The sequence below is a fragment of the Nomascus leucogenys genome, chromosome 4, assembly GCF_006542625.1.
Source record: "Nomascus leucogenys isolate Asia chromosome 4, Asia_NLE_v1, whole genome shotgun sequence".
Taxonomy (NCBI): Eukaryota; Metazoa; Chordata; class Mammalia; order Primates; family Hylobatidae; genus Nomascus; species Nomascus leucogenys.
Genome location: NC_044384.1, coordinates 74,697,691 through 74,719,047, shown reverse-complemented (window position 1 = coordinate 74,719,047; position 21,357 = coordinate 74,697,691). Strand labels below are relative to the sequence as shown.

Below are 21,357 nucleotides of genomic sequence, written 5' to 3'. Positions count from 1 at the left end.
ATGCACACGTATGTTTATTGTGGCACTATTCACAATAGCAAAGACTTGGAACCAACCCAAATGTCCAACAACGATAGACTGGATTAAGAAAATGTGTCACATATACCCCATGGAATACTATGCAGCCATAAAAGATGATGAGTTCATGTCCTTTGTAGGGACATGGATGAAACTGGAAACCATCATTCTCAGCAAACTATCACAAGGACAAAAAACCAAACACTGCATGTTCTCACTCATAGGTGGGAATTGAACAATGAGAACATATGGACACAGGAAGGGGAACATCACACACTGGGGATGGTTGTGGGGTCGGGGGAAGGGAGAGAGATAGCATTAATAGATATACCTAATGCTAAATGAGAAGTTAATGGGTGCAGCACACCAACATGGCACATGTATACATATGTAACAAACCTGCACGTTGTGCACATGTACCCTGAAACTTAGAGTATAATTATAATAAAATAAAATAAAATAAAGAAAATTGAACAATAAATTATGAGTTTCACATTATGAAATACTGAAGTAAGACAACCAGTTTTTAAGCCAGAATGAATGGGAAGCCCCAGGTTCTCTTCCCTAAGAATATTCCCAGTAAGGAGGGCCTTACCCTTCTGGTTAGAAAGTCTATGTCCAAGAAGCCCTGAGGCTCAGAAGCAGGGGGCCCAAGAACAGAAGTTTACATTCTGATTCTTGGAAAAACAGGTCATCATATTTCTGCAGTTTTAAGTTAGAGTACAGGCTTTTGATCAAGGTCTGAATCTATGTCACACATAGCCATAATGATTTGTAGTCCATTAATTCAATCTTTTAATTTTATTCCAATGTCAATTCAATAACTGTTTCTACAATGAAGAAATTTTATTTTCCCACAATGGAGCAGTGCTTAAGCACTTCTATTGTTATTTCCAAGACTTAGCTTACAATTTGCTCCATTGAACGTCTTCATCTCATCACATATGTAGTTAAATATTGGATCTTTTGTGTCATAACAGCCTTAGATGAAGAGTCTCATAAATACTTATCTGAACCAGCTAAGGAGTTTATCATGTAACAGGCTCCACTAAAATTTGGTCATTTTCAACTTACATACGGAGTGGATTAAATTCAGCCATCCCAAATGTAATAGTCTCAATTTAAAATTTGAAGACTATGTCTATAAGCACAGTGCTCTCTTATTGGTAAGTGGTAAAAGATGCACAAACACATCTTTAATTCTGAAGAATTATCAGATATGAGCAAAGATACCATGGATTGAATTCTGACTCCAAGATGGTGAACTGAATTCAAATAACAACTAATTCTTCCCACTTTTTGGAATGCCACAAAAGTGTTTGTTAGATCAGATGATGCCTACAATAGCCCAGAATCTGAATTTATTTGCTCCAATAATAAAAAGTACATAAAAATATTAACTAATGTAGAAAATGCCAAAAGTATCTCATTGTCCATAGAAATTCTCTGCAATCCATACCTATTACCAAATTATAAAGTTAAATATAGTTACAATATACATTATTTTTAAAAAAGAAATGCATGTGTGTTAGTCCATTCTCACATGATATAAGAAAATACCCAAGACTCAGTAATTTACAAAGAAAAGAGGTTTAATTGACTCACAGTTCCGCATGATTGGGAAAGCCTCAAGAAACTCAAAATCATGCCTCTTCACAGGGTGGCAAGAAAGAAAATGAATGCCAGCAGGGGAAATGCCTGACACTTGTGAAACCATCAGATCTCAAGAGAACTCACTCATGATCAAGAGAACAGCATGGGGGAAACCACACCCATAATTCAATTACCTCCCACCTGGTACCTTCCACAACACATGAGAATAATGGGGATTACAAAATCAAGATGTGATTCAGGTGCAGACAAAGCCAAACTATATAAGCATGTTATGTAGTCCCAGATATTTTTAAAACTGAGGATTTTAGGGACCATGGTGGACGGGAAGGGAGGACTAGATTGCAGCTCTGGACAGAGCAGCTTACAGAGGCTTGCATTGTGAATTTTAGCTCCAGATTGACTATAAGAACAAACCAGCAATTCTGAGAGGACCCACAGACCCTCTGGAGGAAGCAGACTTCTTCTGCAGGACCCAGGAGACACCTCAAATACTGTGAGTGTCCCAATTGCAGAAGGAGGAAAGGGAGACCGTCCTCTCCTGAACACACTCCCACACTAGAGAAGCTGAATGTCTGTTTGCAGGAGAAGTTCCCAACTTTATCTGGAGCTGAGTCAAGTTAGAGATCAAGCTGAGAAAACTACAGGGGTAGAGGAAACAGCAGAAAGGCCCTGGGAGCTCACTAGTTCTCCAAGCAGCTCTTTCCTGCCTGGCACCACAGGGATCCATCAGGAGGGTGGCCCGAGGAGCAGGGGGTGAAACTTCCCAGGGAGAAGGACTTCTCTAGCTGAACCTCATAACAATTTGAATGGGATAAGAAGTCTCCTGGCCAGAACTCGAGGGAGGGCTCAAATCCGGTATGCAGACTTCACAGGTGAAGAAAGAATTAAAATACTTTCCTTTCACAGCTGGGAGGCAGAAATCCACCTGCAAGTTTTCAAGCCCGGCTCATCCTCCACCTGGAAACAGACTCAGGCTGCTGTGGGGGTCATGGTGGGAGTGAGACCAGCCCTTCAGTTTGCACAGGAGCTGGGTGAGGCCTGTGACTGCTGGCTTTCACCCACTTCCCTGACATCCTGCATGACTCAGCAGAGTCACCCACAATCCTCCTAGGTACACAAACCAGCGACTTCAGAATATCACACCCATCCCCCACAGCAGCCACAGCAAGACCCACTGAAGGAGAGTCAGCTCAACACGCCTAGCCCCACACCCACCTGATGGTCCTTCCCTATCCACACTGGTAGTGGAAGACAAAGGGTATATAATCTTGCGAGTTCTAGGGCCCCACCCATGGCTGGTCTCTCTTCACACTACTACAATAGATGGTTTCTGGAAAGTGCCACCTCCTGGCAAGAGGCCAACCAGCACAAAAATAGAGCATTAAACTGCCAAATCTAAGGACCCCCACAGAGTCCATTTCACCCTCCACCACCTCCACTGAAACAGGCACTGGTATCCATGGCTTAGAGATCCATGGATGGTTCACATCACAGAACTCTGTGCAGACAACCCCCAGTACCAGCCCAGAGCAGGGTAGACTCACTGGGTGGCTACACCCAGAAGAGAGACAATAATCACTGCAGATTGGCTCACAAAAAGCCACATCCACAGGAAAAGGGGGGAAATATTATATCAAGGGTACATCTCATAGGACAAAATAATCTGAACGTCAGCCTCCAGCCCTAGAACTTCCCTCTGACAGAGGATACCGAAATGAGAAGGAACCAGAAAACCAACCCTGGTAATATGACAAAACAAGGCTCTTCAGCACCCCCTAAAAAATCACACTAGTTCACCAGCAATGAATCCAAGCCAAGAAGAAATCACTGATTTTCCTGAAAGAGAATTCAGGAGTTAGTTATTAGGCTAATCAGGGAGGGACCAGAGAAATGTGAAGGAAATCCAAGATAGGATACAATAAATGAAGGGATAAATATTCAAGGAAATGGATAGCTTAAAAAAAAAACTTTGAAAAATTCAGGAAACTTTGGACACACTTTTAGAAATGTAAAATGCTCTAGGAAGTCTTGCTATAGAATTGAACAAGTAGAAGAAAGAAATGTAGAGCTTGAAGACAAGGTGTTTGAGTTAACTTAATCCAACAAAGACAAAGAAAAAAGAATAAGAAAATATAAACAAAGCCTCCAAGAAGTCTGGGATTATGTTAAATGACCAAACCTAATAATAATCAGTGTTCCTGAGGAAAAAGAATATTGTAAAAGTTTGGAAAACATGTTTGGGGAAATAACAGAGGAAAACTTCCCCAGCCTTACTAGGGACCTAGAAATCCGAATAGAATAAGAACAAAGAACATCGGGAAATTAATCTCACAAAGAGATCTTGGCCTAGGCACATTGTCATCAGGTTATCCAAACTTTAGACAAAGGAAAGACTCTTAACTGTGAGACAGAAGCTCCATGTAACCTATACAGGAAAACCTATCAGATTAACAACAGATTTCTCAGCAGAAACCCTACAAGCTAGAAGGGATTGGGGCCCTATCTTCAGCCTCCTCAAGTAAAACAACTATCAGCCAAAAATTTTGTATCCAGAGAAACTAAGCGTCATGTATCAAGGAAAGGTAGTGTTTTTCAGACAAACAAATGCTGAGAGAATTCACCATTACCAAGCCACCACTACAGGAGCTCCTAAAAGTAGTATGAAATCCTAGAACAAATCCTGGAAATACAACAAAACAGAAACTCTTTAAAGCGCAAATCACATAGGACCTACACAAGAAAAATACAAGTTAAGAAGTAAAAACAAACAAACAAAAAAAAATAAAGTACACAGGCAACAAAGAGCACAATTAACGCAACAGTACCTCTCATTTCAATACGAACATTGAAAGTAAGTGGCCTAAATGCTTCACCTAAAAGATACAGAACTAGTGAATGGATAAGAACTCAACAACCAACTATCTGCTGCCTTCAGGAGACTCATCTAGCACATAAGGACTCACATAAAATTAAAGTAAAGGGGTAGAAAAAGGTATTTCATGCAACTGGACACCAAAAGTGAGAAGGGGTAGCTATTCTTATGTCAGACAAAACAATCTTTAAAGCAACATCAGTTAAAAGAGACAAAGAGGGACATTATATAATGGTAAAAGACCTTGTCCAACAGGAAAATATCACAATCCTAAACATACGCACCTAACACTGGAACTCTCAAATTTATAAAACAATTACTAAAAGACCTAAGAAATGAGCAACACAATGATACTGAGCAACACAATGATTCTGGGAGACTTCAATATTCTACTGACAGCACTAGACAGGTCATCAACACATAAAGCCAACAAAGAAACAATGGATTTAAACTATACCTGGGAATAAATGGACTTTAACAGATATATACAGAACATTTCATCCAACAACCACAGAATACACATTCTATTCAACAGCACATGGAACTTTCTCCAAGATAGATCATATGATAGGTCATAAAATGAGCCTCAATAAATTTAAGAATGTTGAAGTTCTATCAATCATTCTCTCAGATCACAGTGAAACAAACTGGAAATTAACTCCAAAAGGAAACTTCAAACCATGCAAATACATTGAAATTAAACAACTTACCCCTGAATGAGCATTGGCTCAAAAACAAAATCAAGATGGAAATTTAAAAATTTTTTGAACTGATGACAACCTATACCTATCAAAACCTCTGGGATACAGCAAAGGCAGTGGTAAGAGGAAAGTTTATAGCCCTAAATGCCTACATTAAAAAGACTGAAAGAGCACAAATTGACATTCTAAGGTCACACAACAAGGAACTAGAGAAACAAAAACAAACTAAACCCAAACCCAGCAGAAGAAGGAAATAACCAAGATCAGAGCAGAGCTAACTGAGATTGAAACAAACAAACAAACAAAAAATTACAGAAGATAATGAAAAAAAACCTGGTTCTTTTAAAATATAAATAAAATTGATAGACCATTAACAAGATTAACCAAAAAAAGAGGACAGAAAATTCAAATAACCTCACTAACAAACAAAACAGGAAAGATTACAACTGACACTAGTGAAATACAAAAGATCATTCAAGGCTACTATGAACACCTTTATGCACACAAAGTAGAAAACCTAGAAGAGATGGAGGAAATTCTTGGAAAAATACAATCCTCCTAGCTTAAATCAGGAAGAATTAGATACCTTGAACTGACCAATAACAAGCAGCAAGATTGAAATGGTAACTTTAAAATTGCCAACAAAAAAGGTTCCTGGACTCTGGCTAAAAATATGATCCTTTACCTTGAAAACCCTAAGGACTCCTACAGAAACCTCCTAGAACTGATAAAAGAATTCAGCAAAGTTTCCAGATACAAGATTAATATACAAAAATCAGTAGCTCTTCTATACACCAACAGCAACCGAGTAGAGAATCAAATTAGGAACTCAACCTGTTTTACAAAAGCTTCAAATAAATAAATAAATAGGAATATAGCTAACCAAGGAGTCAAAAGTCCTCTACAAGGAAAACTACAAAACACTGCTGAAAGAAGTACAGATGACACAAAAAAATGGAAACACATCCCATGCTTATGGATGGTAAAATCAATATTGTGAAAATGACCATACTGCCAGAAGCAATTTACAAATTCAATGCAATCCCCATCAAAATATCATTCTTCACAGAATTAGAAAAAACAGTTCTAAAATTATTATGGAACAAAAAGAGAGCCCACATAGCCAAAGAATGGCTAAGCAAAAAGAACATATCTGGAGGCATCGCACTACCTAATTTCAAGCTATACTATTAGACCATAGTCACCAAAACAGCATGGTACTGGAACAAAAATAGGCACATAGTCCAATGGAACAGAATAGAGAACTCAGAAATAAAACCGAACACTTATGGCCAACTGATCTTCAACAAAACAAACGAAACCCTAACGTGGGGAATGGAGACTCTTTTCTTTTTTTTTTTTTTATTATACTTTAGGTTTTAGGGTACATGTGCACAATGTGCAGGCCTGTTACATATGTATCCATGTGCCATGTTGATTTCCTGCACCAATTAACTCGTCATTTAGCATTAGGTATATCTCCTAATGCTGTCCCTCCCCCCTCCCCCAACCCCACAACAGTCCCCGGAGTGTGATGTTCCCCTTCCTGTGTCCATGAGTTCTCATTGTTCAATTCCCACCTATGAGTGAGAACATGCGGTGTTTGGTTTTTTGTCCTTGCAATAGTTTACTGAGAATGATGATTTCCAGTTTCATCCGTGTCCCTACAAAGGACATGAACTCATCATTTTTATGGCTGCATAGTATTCCATGGTGTATATGTGCCACATTTTCTTAATCCAGTCTATCGTTGTTGGACATTTGGGTTGGTTCCAACTCTTTACTATTGTGAATAGTGCCACAATAAACATACGTGTGCATGTGTTTTTATAGCAGCATGATTTATAGTGCTTTGGGTATATACCCAGTAATGGGATGGCTGGGTCAAATGGCATTTCTATTTCTATATCCCTGAGGAATCGCCACACTGACTTCCACAATGGTTGAACTAGTTTACAGTCCTACCAACAGTGTAAAACTGTTCCTATTTCTCCACATCCTCTCTAGCACCTGTTGCTTCCTGACTTTTTAATGATCACCATTCTAACTGGTGTGAGATGGTATCTCATTGTGGTTTTGATTTGCATTTCTCTGATGGCCAGTGATGATGAGCATTTTTTCATGTGTTTTTTGGCTGCATAAATGTCTTCTTTTGAGAAGTGTCTGTTCATGTCCTTCACCCACTTTTTGGTGGGGTTGTTTGTTTTTTTCTTGTAAATTTGTTTGAGTTCATTGTAGATTCTGGATATTAGTCCTTTGTCAGATGAGTAGGTTGCAAAAATTTTCTCCCATTCTGTAGGTTGCCTGTTCACTCTGATGGTAGTTTCTTTTGCTGTGCAGAAGCTCTTGAGTTTAATTAGATCCCATTTGCCGATTTTGGCTTTTGTTGCCATTGCTTTTGGTGTTTTAGACATGAAGTCCTTGCCCATGCCTATGTCCTGAATGGTAATGTCTAGGTTTTCTTCTAGGGTTTTTATGGTTTTAGGTCTAACACGTAAGTTTTTAATCCACCTTGAATTAATTTGTATAAGGTGTAAGGAAGGGATCCAGTTTCAGCTTTCTACGTATGGCTTGCCAGTTTTCCCAGCACCATTTATTAAATAGGGAATCCTTTCCCTGTTACTTGTTTTTGTCAGGTTTGTAAAACATCAGATAGTTGTAGATATGTGGTGTTATTTCTGAGGGCTCTGTTCTGTTCCATTGATCTATATATCTGTTGTGGTACCAGTACCATGCTCTTTTGGTTACTGTAGCCTTGTAGTATAGTTTGAAGTCAGGCAGCGTGATGCCTCCAGCGTTGTTCTTTTGGCTTAGGATTGACTTGGTGATGTGGGCTCCTTTTTGGTTCCATATGAACTTTAAAGTAGTTTTTTTCCAATTCTGTGAAGAAAGTCATTGGTAGCTTGATGGGGATGGCATTGAATCTATAAATTACCTTGGGCAGTATGGCCATTTTCACGATATTGATTCTTCCAACCCATGAGCATGGAATGTTCTTCCATTTGTTTGTATCCTCTTTTATTTCATTGAGCAGTGGTTTGTAGTTCTCCTTGAAGATGTCCTTCACGTCCCTTGTAAGTTGGATTCCTAGGTGTTTAATTCTCTTTGAAGCAATTGTGAATGGGAGTTCACTCATGATTTGGGTCTCTGTCTGTTACTGGTGTATAAGAATGCTTGTGATTTTTGTACATTGATTTTGTATCCTGAGACTTTGCTGAAGTTGCCTATCAGCTGAAGGAGATTTTGGGCTGAGACAATGGGGTTTTCTAGATATACTATCATGTCATCTGCAAACAGGGACAATTTGACTTCCTCTTTTCCTAATTGAATATCCTTTATTTCCTTCTGCCTAATTGCCCTGGCCAGAACTTACAACAATATGTTTAATAGGAGTGGTAAGAGAGGGCATCCCTGTCTTGTGCCAGTTTTCAAAGGGAATGCTTCCAGGTTTTGCCCATTCACTATGATATTGGCTGTGGGTTTGTCATAGATAGCTCTTATTATTTTGAGATATGTCCCATCAATACCTAATTTATTGAGAGTTTTTAGCATGAATGGTTGTTGAATTTTGTCAAAGGACTTTCCTGCATCTATTGAGATAATCATGTGGTTTTTGTCTTTGGTTCTGCTTATTGTCACCATTGGAAAAGAGAAGGACAAGGTGTGATCAAGTAAGTCAACAGGAAGAAAAAAGCATTACTTCTTGCAGCCATTGTATTATGACTTCTCTGTTCCACATCACAATTGCGTCAATTACCTCTGCTGCAGTTGTGGGAAGAGCACTCTCTAAAACACTACAGATAGAAACTCTTCTCCTGATAGGAAAGCCATATTTAATCCAATACTGTGACTCATGGAACGAAATAAACAAAGAAAAATATTCTTTAAAAATATAATTGAGCCGTTATATCAACTAACTTTGAATATTTTCATAACATTGAAAAGTGTAATTATGCTAGCCAATCAAAAAACTTTTTATATTTCAAAACAGTTTGAATTCAGTGTTCTGTTATTTGAACCAGAAACATCAAAACTGAAACAGTTGCATTTTCAGTGTGTTTATGAAAGTTTTAATTTACAGGCACTTTATTTACCATTATATTTCAAAAAGCAACATGTTATATTAATAGTTATAACAATATAATCTGCCTTATTCATAATGGCTCATTAGTCTTTCAAAATTTCATTACAAATTTTATATCTTTTTGCTTCCAGATCAACTTTTAGGATTAAAGGAATATCCAGAATAGTTTGCTTTTATGTGGAAAGAAATGCAACCTATGGTTGCCATTTTTCCCCAAAGGTATATACTTAGCAAAATGCTATAATTTGGTGAAATGAAATTTAGACATAAACACAATCAAAATTAATTCATTACCTTGATAACATTGTAATAGTTTCTTCTTCAGAAGAAGCAACATAGAAGAGTACCGGGACTACAGTAAATATTATTAGTCTATGTGATTAATTGGTCTACTCAAAAAACAGAGCTTAGACTAATTATGCAAGATTCTTGGAAAAACGTGGTCCATTACCATCAGAGACATTTCACAAACCTTAGAATTATACCACTAGCTCCTCCACATCCTAGTAAAAAGAAAGAAATGACAAGGACTCTAAGATTCATAAAGCAAAGTTACTCATGCAATGACATTATACCCAAGAAACCTAATGTCTAGTCATTTTTGGAAGTGTGAATATATGAACATATGCAGACTGGAGACTCTAGCAGAAACCTAATCCTGCCATCCTGTAATGATTACTGGAATTTGGGATTCAAATTCCTGGTAGCATGTCCAGAGAAAGCCCATTGGAATGGCAACTACTGATAAGTTATTAGGCTTTCAGAAAGACACATTTTAATGTCATTAATGGCATAGCATGACCAAATATATTAATAAAATTGAAATAGAATTTACACAAACATATTTTAGGAGGTGGCTCCGGGAAGTATATCATATTCATAAGCCTAACTTTCAGAACAAAAGGTACCTCTCACAGAGGTTTCCATTCCTGTTGATCAGTGATATGAATGCAATTATACATTTCCTACCAGAGAATAACAAAATACTAAATTTCTCAATTGAAGGGTATGATTATTACAGAAATCTATTGAAATTCTCCCTCTGAATTGTAAAGCCTTGGTCAAAGTAGGCAAAATTAATTCCCCTGAAGGAATATATGTATTAGCAGTATATCCTTCACTGCACGTAGCATTTGATTATCCATGCCATGTCTGTATATTTTCAGATTCCTGGGTAGTACCCTCACCATTTGGATAGGCAGAAATGCTTCTGATGAATGGATATCCAAGAAATTCAGCAAGAGAGAATGCTATTATGGAAGGTCATTCAAGTATTCGGAGGGAAGTTTAAAGTGGGCATAGGATCCACCAAAGAACCCAGGTTTGACTCAAAAAAGAAAGAGAATCCCACTGGCTTTTGAGGTGGTGGGGACTTGAATATATGCATGAATGACATATAATGATGAGCAGAATAATGACATACCCCACTAAGCCAACCAAAATGTGGTGAAGAATAAAGTTCTGTAACACTTTGAGGAGTGTTAGCTAGGGTCAAATATTATAACACGGTTTGTTGGCTATTTCATAGGACCATTAGGCATAGATCCTAGTGGCTTCAAAGAGATGTATCCTTAAATACATTTTCCATTTTGGAATGCACTTAGCGTATGACCCAAGCCACAAGTGACAACACTGTCAAGCTACAGAAACACTACATAATACCAATTTGCCCACCCAATTACATCTCATTGATCTAAGGCAGAGATTTCCTCATGGCCCATGGACATAACTGGGCTAAAAAGTACATCACATCGACACATTATATCCCTTACAACTCACATAATATTGGCTTAATAAAAGCTAAAATTGGGTTTAAAAGAGTAATACGTTATTGAAAAAAATCATAGCTGATGAGAAAGGAGCACACAGATCAAAAATAATTCCTAGAAAGGAGATGATTATTATTTTCCCATGAGATTATCTTGACTCTTGAGAATAAAACTATTAACTCTTTCTCTCATATATGACATGAAGTCAGTTAGTGTCAGGAAAACATACTAGACTCCTTTTCACATGAATGAGAGAACTGAAGTTATTTCATGCTCTGCTTCAGAATTATATTATTTGGAAAAAAAGCACAACGCAATAAGTGGCTCTGTTGGAACAATTGAATAAACAAAAATCATAAATGTGAATAAATGAAGATGATAAAAGATAAAGAAGGAAATGGAGTAATCCAAATGATTTAAAAAAAAGATATGGTTTGAATCTGTGTCCTAACTGACCCAAATCTCATGTTGAAATGTAACCCCCAATTCTGGAGGTAGGGCCATGTAGGAGGTGACTGGATTATCGAGGAAGCTTCTCATGATTTAACACCATCCCTTTTTGGTACTGTCATCACAATAGTGTGTCCTCATGGGATCTGGTTGTTTAAAAATATGTGGAAATTCCCCTTCTTGATCCTGCTCCTACCATGTAAGTTGTGCCAGATCCCACTTTGCCTTCCACTATGATTGTAAATCTACTCAGGCCTCCCCAGAAGCTGAGGAGATGCCAGCATCATTCTTTCAGTTACAGCCTGTAGAAAAATGAGTTGATTAAACCTCTTTTTTAAATAAATTACAGAGTCTGTCTGATATTTCTTTATAGCAATGCAAGAATGGACTAATACGAAAAATTAGTACCAAAGCATGGGGAATTTCTATAAAGATACCTGAAAATGTGGAAGAGCTTTGGAACTGGGTAACAGGCAGAGGCTGGAAGAGTTTAGAGGGCTCAGAAGAAGACAGGAAGATGAGAGAGTTTGGAACTTCCTACAGGCTTTTTGAATGGCTGTGACCAAAATGCTGATAGTGAAATGGACAGTAAACTCTAGACTGAGGAGGTCTCAGAAGGAAATAAAAAACTAAATGGGAACTGGATAAAATAAAGGTCACTTTTGCCAAACTCAGCAAAGTCTGGCTGCATTGTGCCCCTTTTCTAGGAATCTGTCAAACTTTGAACTTGAGAGTGATGATTTAGGGTATCTGGCAGAAGAAATTTCTAAGCAGCAAAGCATAAAAGACTTAGCCGGGCTGCTTCCAATAACCTAAGCTCATATGAATGAGCAAAGAAGTGATCTGAAAAAGGAACTTATATTTAAATGGAAAGCAGAGTGTAAAAGGTTGAAATATTTGCCACCTGGCCATGTGGTAGAAAAGAAAAGCCCATTTTCTGGGGAGAAATTCAAGCAGGCTGCAGAAATTTGCATAAGAGGAGCCATGTGCTAACAAGCAAGACAATGGGAAAAAGCCCTCAAAGGCTTTTCAAAGACCTTTTCAGCAGCCCCTCCCATCACAGACTTGGAGACCTAGGAGAAGCAAATGGATTTCTGGGAATGTTCCAGTGCCTTGTTTCCCTGAGCAGCCTTGGAACACTGCTGTGTGCATCCCAGCCACTTCAGATCCAGCCATAGCTAAAAGGGGCCAAGGTACAGCTCAGGCAGGTGTTTAAGGGGATAAAAGCTGTGAGCTTTGAAGGCTTCCAAGTGGTGTTAAGCCTGCAGGTGCACAAATTCAAAGAGATGAGGCTTGGGAGCCTCCACCAAGGATTCAGAGGATGTATCAAAAAGCCTGGAAGTTCAGACAGAAGCCTGCTATGGGTTGGAGCATCAGAGAGGATCTGTACTAAGGCAGTGCAGGGGGGAAATGTGGGGTTGGAGCCCACACACAGAGTACCCACTGGGGCACTCCCTAGTGGAGCTCTGAGAAGAGGACTACCATCCTCCAGAACCCAAAATGGCAGCTCCACCAGCAGCTTGCACCCTGCACCTAGAAAAGCCACAGGCCCCCTCAAGAGCAACAAAAGACATTAAGAGCAACTGTGTTGGCTGAACCCTGTAAAGTCACATGAGTGGAGATACCCAAGGCTTTGGAAGCCTACCCATTGCACCAGTATGCCCTGGATGTGAGGCATGGAGTCAAAGGTAATTGCTTTGGAACTTGAAGATTTAGTGACTGCCCTGCTAGATTACAGACTTGAATGAGGCCTGTAACCCCTTTCTTTTGGATGATTTCTTCAACTTGGAATGAAAGTATTTACCCAATTCCTACACCTTCTTTGTATCTTTGAAGTAACTAGCTTGCTTTTGATTTTACATGCTCAGGTGGAAGGGACTAACTTTGTCTCAGACAAGACTGGACTGTGGACTTTTCAGTTAATGCTGGAATTGGTTAACACTTTGGGGGACTATTGGGAAAGCGTGATTGTATTTTGAAAGTTGAGAAGAACATGAGATTTTAGAGGGGCCAAGAACAGAATGATATGGTTTTGATCTCTGTCCCCACCCAAATCTTACGTTGAAATGTAATACCCAATGTTGGAGGTGATTAGATTATGGAGGAAGTTTCTCATGTTTTAATGCCATCCCCCCTTGGTGCTGTCAACATGACAGTGAGTTCTCATGAGGTCTTGTGATTTATAATTATGTGTTACTTTCCCTTTTTGCTCCTGCTGCTGTCTACTAAGATGTACCTGCTCCCACTTTGCCTTCCACCATGATTGTAAATCTACTGCGGCCTCCCCGGAAGTCAAACAGATGCCAGAATCCTTCTTCCCGCAGAGCCTGTGGAACAATGAACTAGCAAAGCCACTTTTCTTTACAAATTACCCAGTTTCAAGTATTAATAATTTTTTATAGCAATGCAAGAATTAACTACTACAAGGAATGTCAAAAAATGTGATAGTACACTTCTTAATTTTGGGATGTAGTCATTAATGCTGAGACATAAATCTGCTTAAGTTTCAGTGGAAAGCTGAAGTATTTAATAAGTGACTCTAATCATGCAGAAATTGAACCCCAAACTTTTTTTCACCCCTCTGCACTGGTAAGCTGCTAATATTTCTACTCACTCTTTCAAGCTTTCATCTATTTTGGGAATTAGAAGGGAGAAATTAATGTAGTCTCAACATGCCTCTGTGCAATTCAGTAATAAGATAAATATTTGAGTGGTGAGAAAACTCATAGTCAGTAGACCTACATTACAAAAAATACAAAAAGATAAATTTCTTCAGCACAGAGAAAGCAATATTACTTGAATATCAAGTTTATCAAAATAATGAAGATCGAAATAATATACACAAAATAATAATTCTCTTGATTTATAAAATTAATGGTTTAAGGTGAGATTAGTAATATATTCTGGAGTTTATAACATGTAGCAGTGAACTATATAAAACAATTTTATAGTGCTGTGGGATATAAGTAGAATTACACTCTCGAAAGATTTTTCATTTCTATTGAGAAACTGAATGCTGCCAACAGCCAGCTTGGAAGTGGATCCTTCCTCAGCCAAGCCTGCATATGAGACTGTAGTCCCAACCAGCATCTTGATTAGTCTATAGCCAATTCTGTTATTTATCACACCTTACTTTCTGCAAGGTTTAGTGCCTTTTCCCCCTTTCATCAATAAAACTAGATTCAACAGGAAAATTCTACTTGGAAATTTAAATGTTTCCTTGTAAAAATAGGGTATGAAAATTATCCTTTATAGCTTAAACAATTAAAAACGTGATACTTCAAATGCTGAAATATAGCATTACTAGGCTTTCAATATAAACTGCTAAGTTAACATTTTTGTAGAAAAAATTGATTTAACACAGTTTTAACATACTTTCCTGAGAACATGCCATTTTCAAAACAAAAAATTTCATAATAATAAAAACTCTATAATATTTCACAGTCACAGTTTTATAAATCTATTTAAATGACAGTAGACTAGGTACTTTTCTGACCATATATATCTATTAGTATGTTTCCTGGAATAATTTTTGGATTTATAAGTAAAATCCTATATTATGCTTCAAGAACATAATAGGTATTGGTTACTTTACACTCTAGCACACTTGACATGATCTGGAATTTTATTCTCTAATCAAATATAAATGAAAGTAATTATACACCTTTATTAATATATCATATAAAAATAATATCCCATAAACTAAGATTATACATCTATTGGTGTATTTATTATACATGTAATATGGAACATGTTTTTCTTTTTATTTGGCAAATGGAATAAGAAAACAAATTAGGTTGTATATTAAAACCAAATATACATTTTATATACTGATAAATTTCTATGTGCATTAGCTTAATTTTTCCAATTAGAATTTGTCCAATAAAATCATTGGTTTTTAAGACATTCACTACATTTCAACATATCACAGAAATTTTTAATAAATGTCTCTCATCAATGGTTTCAAATACTAACATCTTGGTCCAGAAAAGCAATGCTTCTTTCACTGAGGGTTGCCATAGATACCTCATTCCTCTATGTGTCCTCATAAAACACAGGAATATACATGCTTAATCCATGGATATAGAATTAGTTCCTAGTGTCTATAGTTTCCATAGTTCCACACAGTTTTCTCATTATCTCAGTCTTTAGAGGAGTATGGCACTATCCAAAGCAGATGACAAAACTATAATAATGCTTTAACATAGTGACAATATTTACTGTGAAAGGTGATTGAATATTCTCACCTGCTGGAAAATTTCTTCATAGAAAAACAAAAAGACTGTCTTTGCTTGGCTATGTAAAAGTTGTCCTGATTAGTGAAAATTAACCTGGGCAATACCCTTATTATGTGACACAAGCATCAACACTAAACTTTGTTACTTGAATATTTCCTCAATTATGGTGAAGCAACCATAAGTACTTCACTGTGATTAAGGATTTATAACATTCATGTACCTGGCTATTAAGCTTTTTACCTAACAAGAACAATGCTGAGATTTAACTTCATGGAAGATCCAATGACAGAGCTTTTGCACAGAGAGAAGAACTCTTTAGTCTTTCAGTTGTTCAACTAGCATATCCCTAAGACCACTTCTTTCCTAAGTAAAAGCATGTATCTATATCTCCCCAATCTCATCCCAGGAAATTGAGACCTTTCACTCATTTTTACAAGCAATGGTAGACGTTTCAAGAGAATATTACACCTAGAGGACTGGATACCAACTGAAGACATACTCTACCTTGGGCAGAAATTTAACTTTTTTGATATCTCCTGGGTTGTTCTATCAGAAAAATAATTCTTCCATTGATATGTGTAGACACAGTCTATGAATTTTACATCAACAATATTTTAGAAAGAGACAGTAAGGTCATTATAGATTAGTTAATTAAGATATTTGGAACAAATTCAAATGAAGTAACCTCTCTGTATACTTTTTTCTTACAAAATCACTAGAGGTAAAAGACTTGATTCTTGCTAGGAAGAATAGCTAAATGACAAGTAATGTGAAATGCCTGTAATATAAAAAGAATAATCTTAAAGTAAATTGAATAAGAAATTTTGAGTTTCACATTACGAAATATTTTGGTAAGGCAAGTAATATTTCATCCAGAATTAAGGAGAACCAGCCCCAGGTTCTCCTCACTAAAAATGTTTCCAGTAAGGAGGGCCTTACCCGTCCTGTTAGAAAGTTCTTGGAAGACCTCGTCTACGTACCTCCTTATCTACAGGAGGATGGACATTCTTTGTCTAACTATAGTTAACTTTTACACAAGACTTTTTCTATAGCATTTCTCGTTTCTGAATTTCTCAATGTGTATATAAAAGGGTTCAACACGGGTGCAATAACTGTATAAAACACAGTCACGAATTTATCAATAGGAAAGTTTGAAACAGGTCTCACATATATGAAAATACAGGGAATATAAAACAGGAAAACCACGATAATATGAGAGCTGCAGGTAGACAGGGCTTTGCACCTCCCTTCCTGACTGTAAGTTGTAAGGGAATTTAGGATGACCCCATAGGAGATTATTAGAAGGGTGAAGATGACCATGCAAATTGCTCCACCTTTGAAAACCACAGTGAGGCCTATAAAGTAGGTGTCAGTGCATGCCAGTTTCAATAATGGGTACATGTCACAGAAAAAGTGGTCAATGACATTGGGGCCACAGAACGGGCCACAGTGATGTTGGGTACACAAAAACAATTTGAAATAAAGAGTGTAAAAAACCTCCAGTCACCGCCAACACCAAGAGAAGAATACAAACTTGATGATTCATGATGGTCAAATAGTGCAGTGGCTTACAGATGGCCACATAGCGATCATAGGCCATGCCCGCCAGAAGGAAGATGTCAGTACCAGCAAACAAGTGGTCTATAAATAGCTGGCCCATGCAAGCTTGAAAGGAGATAGTCTTTTTATCACAGAGTAAGTCTATAATCAATACAGGAGAAATGGTGGTGGAATACACAGCATCTACAAATGACAGGTAGGCAAGGAAGAAATACATTGGGGAGCCCAAGGAAGGGCTGGCAATAATAGTCACCACAATGAGCAGGTTCCCCACCATTGACACAATATATGTGAGTAAAAACATGACAAATAATGCATTTTGCACATCAGGATCCTGAGAAAAGCCCAGGAGGGCAAATTCTGTAATATTTTTATTCTGTCTCATTTTTTTCTTCTTTCAGGCTTGCATCAGAGGTGAGAGCTCAGGAAAACATGACCTTTAATGAAGTAGTGAACAGGAATAAGATTACATCCATTGTATCACAGAGCACATCTTCATTGTTGTATCCTGCATAGTGATTTACACACAATAAACATTTAGTGAGTCTCTCATCCAAACAGCACATCTTCCCTTAACAATTCTATTTCTCCTCAAAGATTTTAGTTTCAGCTACAGGTAAAGGCTTCTGCCTCTATGTTTTAGTGAGTATTCTATACAGAGGAAGAGTTAAAGTCCCAACAGCCACTCATGATTTCATAACTTCTTATTTAAAACATTTTTCTGGGCACAGAATCAGCTGTGATGAATAGCCAACGGGTCCTTGGTCTCAAGAAAATTACTCTCTGCTAGTGGTAATAAACTCTAAATAAATAAATCGATGTAGATTTAGTCATTTATGTTTGTATTTCTGGTATCTTTATAATATGATCTGTATACCACCAAGAATAATATCTTCTGAACTATCTCACTCTCGCCCTCTACTGTCAGACTTCATGCATTCTTGCCTCAAAGGATATTCAGTCTTCATTAGTCTTGCATTAAATGCCAAAAGACAGGACTCTGAATGTATAAATGCTATGATATTATTTATTACATTATTCCCTGTAGCAATTACTTAATCTGACTCATTGTCCAACTTATAAGGAACTGTGATTCTCTCTGTTCTATCCTTGCCTATATTCCAATTTTTATAACGCTTACATACAATATTCTGGTTTTCAGCAATTAACTTGAACTCAAGTGAACTAACTCATGACATCACCAACTACCAAATATGCCATGAGTATTTTTTTCTGAGTTCTTGGGAGAAGCTAGGTAGTGAGACAGGAGAAAATATACACTGTAGAAAGGGGTACAGAGCAGTGGGACATGGTTTTATTTATAACACTATTTAGATTTCAAGAGTACTCAAAAATAGAATCTAAGTTACCAGATTCCAAAAACAAGCATACTCTAAGAGAAATTCCATGTTCAGTGTAAGAAGGCTTGGATTTGAGTCATTTTCTGAATGCATTTACAAGTCTGTCTCAGTTTGCTCCCTGAAAAACACTGGGATTAAATTTGAGAAATTCAGAATCTTTTCTAGTCAACCATCTACAAAACTATTAGCGTACCTCTCCTTTATGGTATTCTGTTGAAATTTTTTCATTTTTTATAAATTTATAATTAAATAAGAATGTCCAAGCTCACGATTCTTACATGAAAAATGGTAGTCAGTGAGATTTCATGATTACAGTGAGTAAATAATGACTGTAAGTTTCTCACTGAGTATGCACCTACTTAAGATCCAGGACATCTTTAGAGAGAAAGTGTAGCACATGTTGAATAATGTGGATACTGGAGCCACACTGCTTCAGCTATAACTTCAGCTTCACTATTTTTTATGAGATTTTGGGCCATTTAGTGAAGCCCTCTCTCCCTTACTTTCATCATTCTTAGAATGGAGATCCCAATAGTCCTTACCTCTTAGAGTTGTTTTATTAAAACTAAGTAAAGTGTCTAGAACACTGGCTGGCACCTGGGAAGGGCTCAAAAAATGATAGCTACTATTAGTGTTCTTGAATGCTTCACTGTGAACATAGAATCAAAACAAATCATGCAGATCTTTGTCAACTTTAAAAGATTTATAGAAATAGTCCAGGAAAAAAATAATAAGAGACTTATAATTCAGGAAAGCCTTTTGGGGGCACATAATAAAATTGTATGCCTTAGAAAATAATGATTTAATTATATGAGCAGTAATTTTACCTGTGATGGAATGTATCCTGATGAGAAGCAAGCAGAATTATAGTGAAAAAGTTGGACCCACCATTGGGGAGAGCTCAGGAAAGGAAAAGAAGGCTAAAATCAGAAAACAGAGAAATTGTAGTTAATAAATGAGTATTCACAAGCTATAAGAAGATTAATGAGATAATTAAGTGAGGCTAGAATTCTTTTAAAATCTTCTCCAGAAAGATCCCATTTATTGAGGAAATACTGGAAGTGCAAACTCCTGTGGGTTACCGGGGTGACTCAGGAAGCTTTTTGGGGTAGGCATAATAAACACAGACAGGATCATAGTTAAAAAAAAAAAAAATTCAAAGAAAAAAGGAACACATTGTTCCTCAAAGTCTCTCGATCTGACAGTTAAGGACAAACTTAAATTACAGAGAACAATGAGACAAGTACAGATACAAACCCAAACCTTCTGATTACTCACTGCTGAGGATAATGGCAAAATTACTAAATCTCAGATGTAGACAGGATGATTTCATTTACTTAAACCCGGCAGTGGAAGAGGACATGTGTGCTGAGAAAGTTTGAGCTGTCTCTAGAAGCCAGCTGTGATGAACATTCCACATGTCTCATTCACATTAACACTTCCAGCTGATTCCAGAGTTCTGTCACTGATGAAGCTATAGACTGATAGAGACACACCTGCTGAAGAACCCAAGGGAATAATGTAGTCTATAGCCAATTATGTTATTTATTCACACCTTACTTGCTACAAGGTTTAGTGCCTTTTCCCTCTTTCATCATCAAAACTAGATTTCAACAGGATAATTCTTTTGTCAATTTAAATGTTTACTTGTATAAAATAGGGTATGTAAACTATCTTCTATAATTTAATTAATTAAAAATATAATACTTTAGAAACTGAAAGATAGCATTACTAGGCTTTCAATGTAAACTGCTAAGTTAACATTTTTCTTTTTTTTTATTATTATACTTTAGGTTTTAGGGTACATGTGCACAATGTGCAGGTTTGTTACATATGTATCCATGTGCCATGTTGATTTCCTGCACCCATTAACTTGTCATTTAGCATTAGATATATCTCCTAATGCTGTCCCTCCCCCCTCCCCCCACCATACAACAGTCCCTGGAGTGTGATGTTCCCCTTCCTGTGTCCATGAGTTCTCATTGTTCAATTCCCACCTATGAGTGAGAACATGCGGTGTTTGGTTTTTCGGCCTTGCGATAGTTTACTGAGAATGATGTTTTCCAGTTTCATCCATGTCCCTACAAAGGCCATTATATAATGGTAAAGGGATCAATTCAACAAGAAGCGCTAACTATCCTAAATATATATGCACCCAACACAGGAGCACCCAGATTCATAAAGCAAGTCCTGAGTGACCTACAAATGGACTTAAACTCCCACACAATAATAATGGGAGATTTTAACACCCCACTGTCAACATTAGACAGATCAACGAGACAGAAAGTTAACAAAGATATCCAGGAATTGAACTCAGCTCTGCACAAAGTGGACCTAGTAGACATCTATAGAACTCTCCACCCCAAATCAACATTTTTCTAGAAAAAAATGATTTAACATAATTTCCTAAGGACATGACATTTTCAAATGATAAAATGCCATAAAAACATAAAAATCTCTATAATATTATACTTAACAGTCAAAGTTTTATGAATCTATTGAAATTACAGTAGACTGGATACTTTCCTGAGCATATATACCTACTAGAATGATTGCCAGGATAATTTTTAGATTCATAAGTAAAAACCCATATTATGCTTCCAGAACATAAAAGACATTGGTTCTTTCACACTCTAACACACTTGACATGATCTGCAATTTTAAACTTCCTAATCAAATATATCTGAAAA

At 37.2% G+C, this 21,357-nt stretch overlaps 1 pseudogene; it reads right to left on the bottom strand.

The window, feature by feature from the left end:
• Positions 1-16,734: 16,734 nt before the first annotated feature.
• Positions 16,735-17,691, bottom strand: LOC100595608 (annotated as a pseudogene).
• Positions 17,692-21,357: the final 3,666 nt, after the last annotated feature.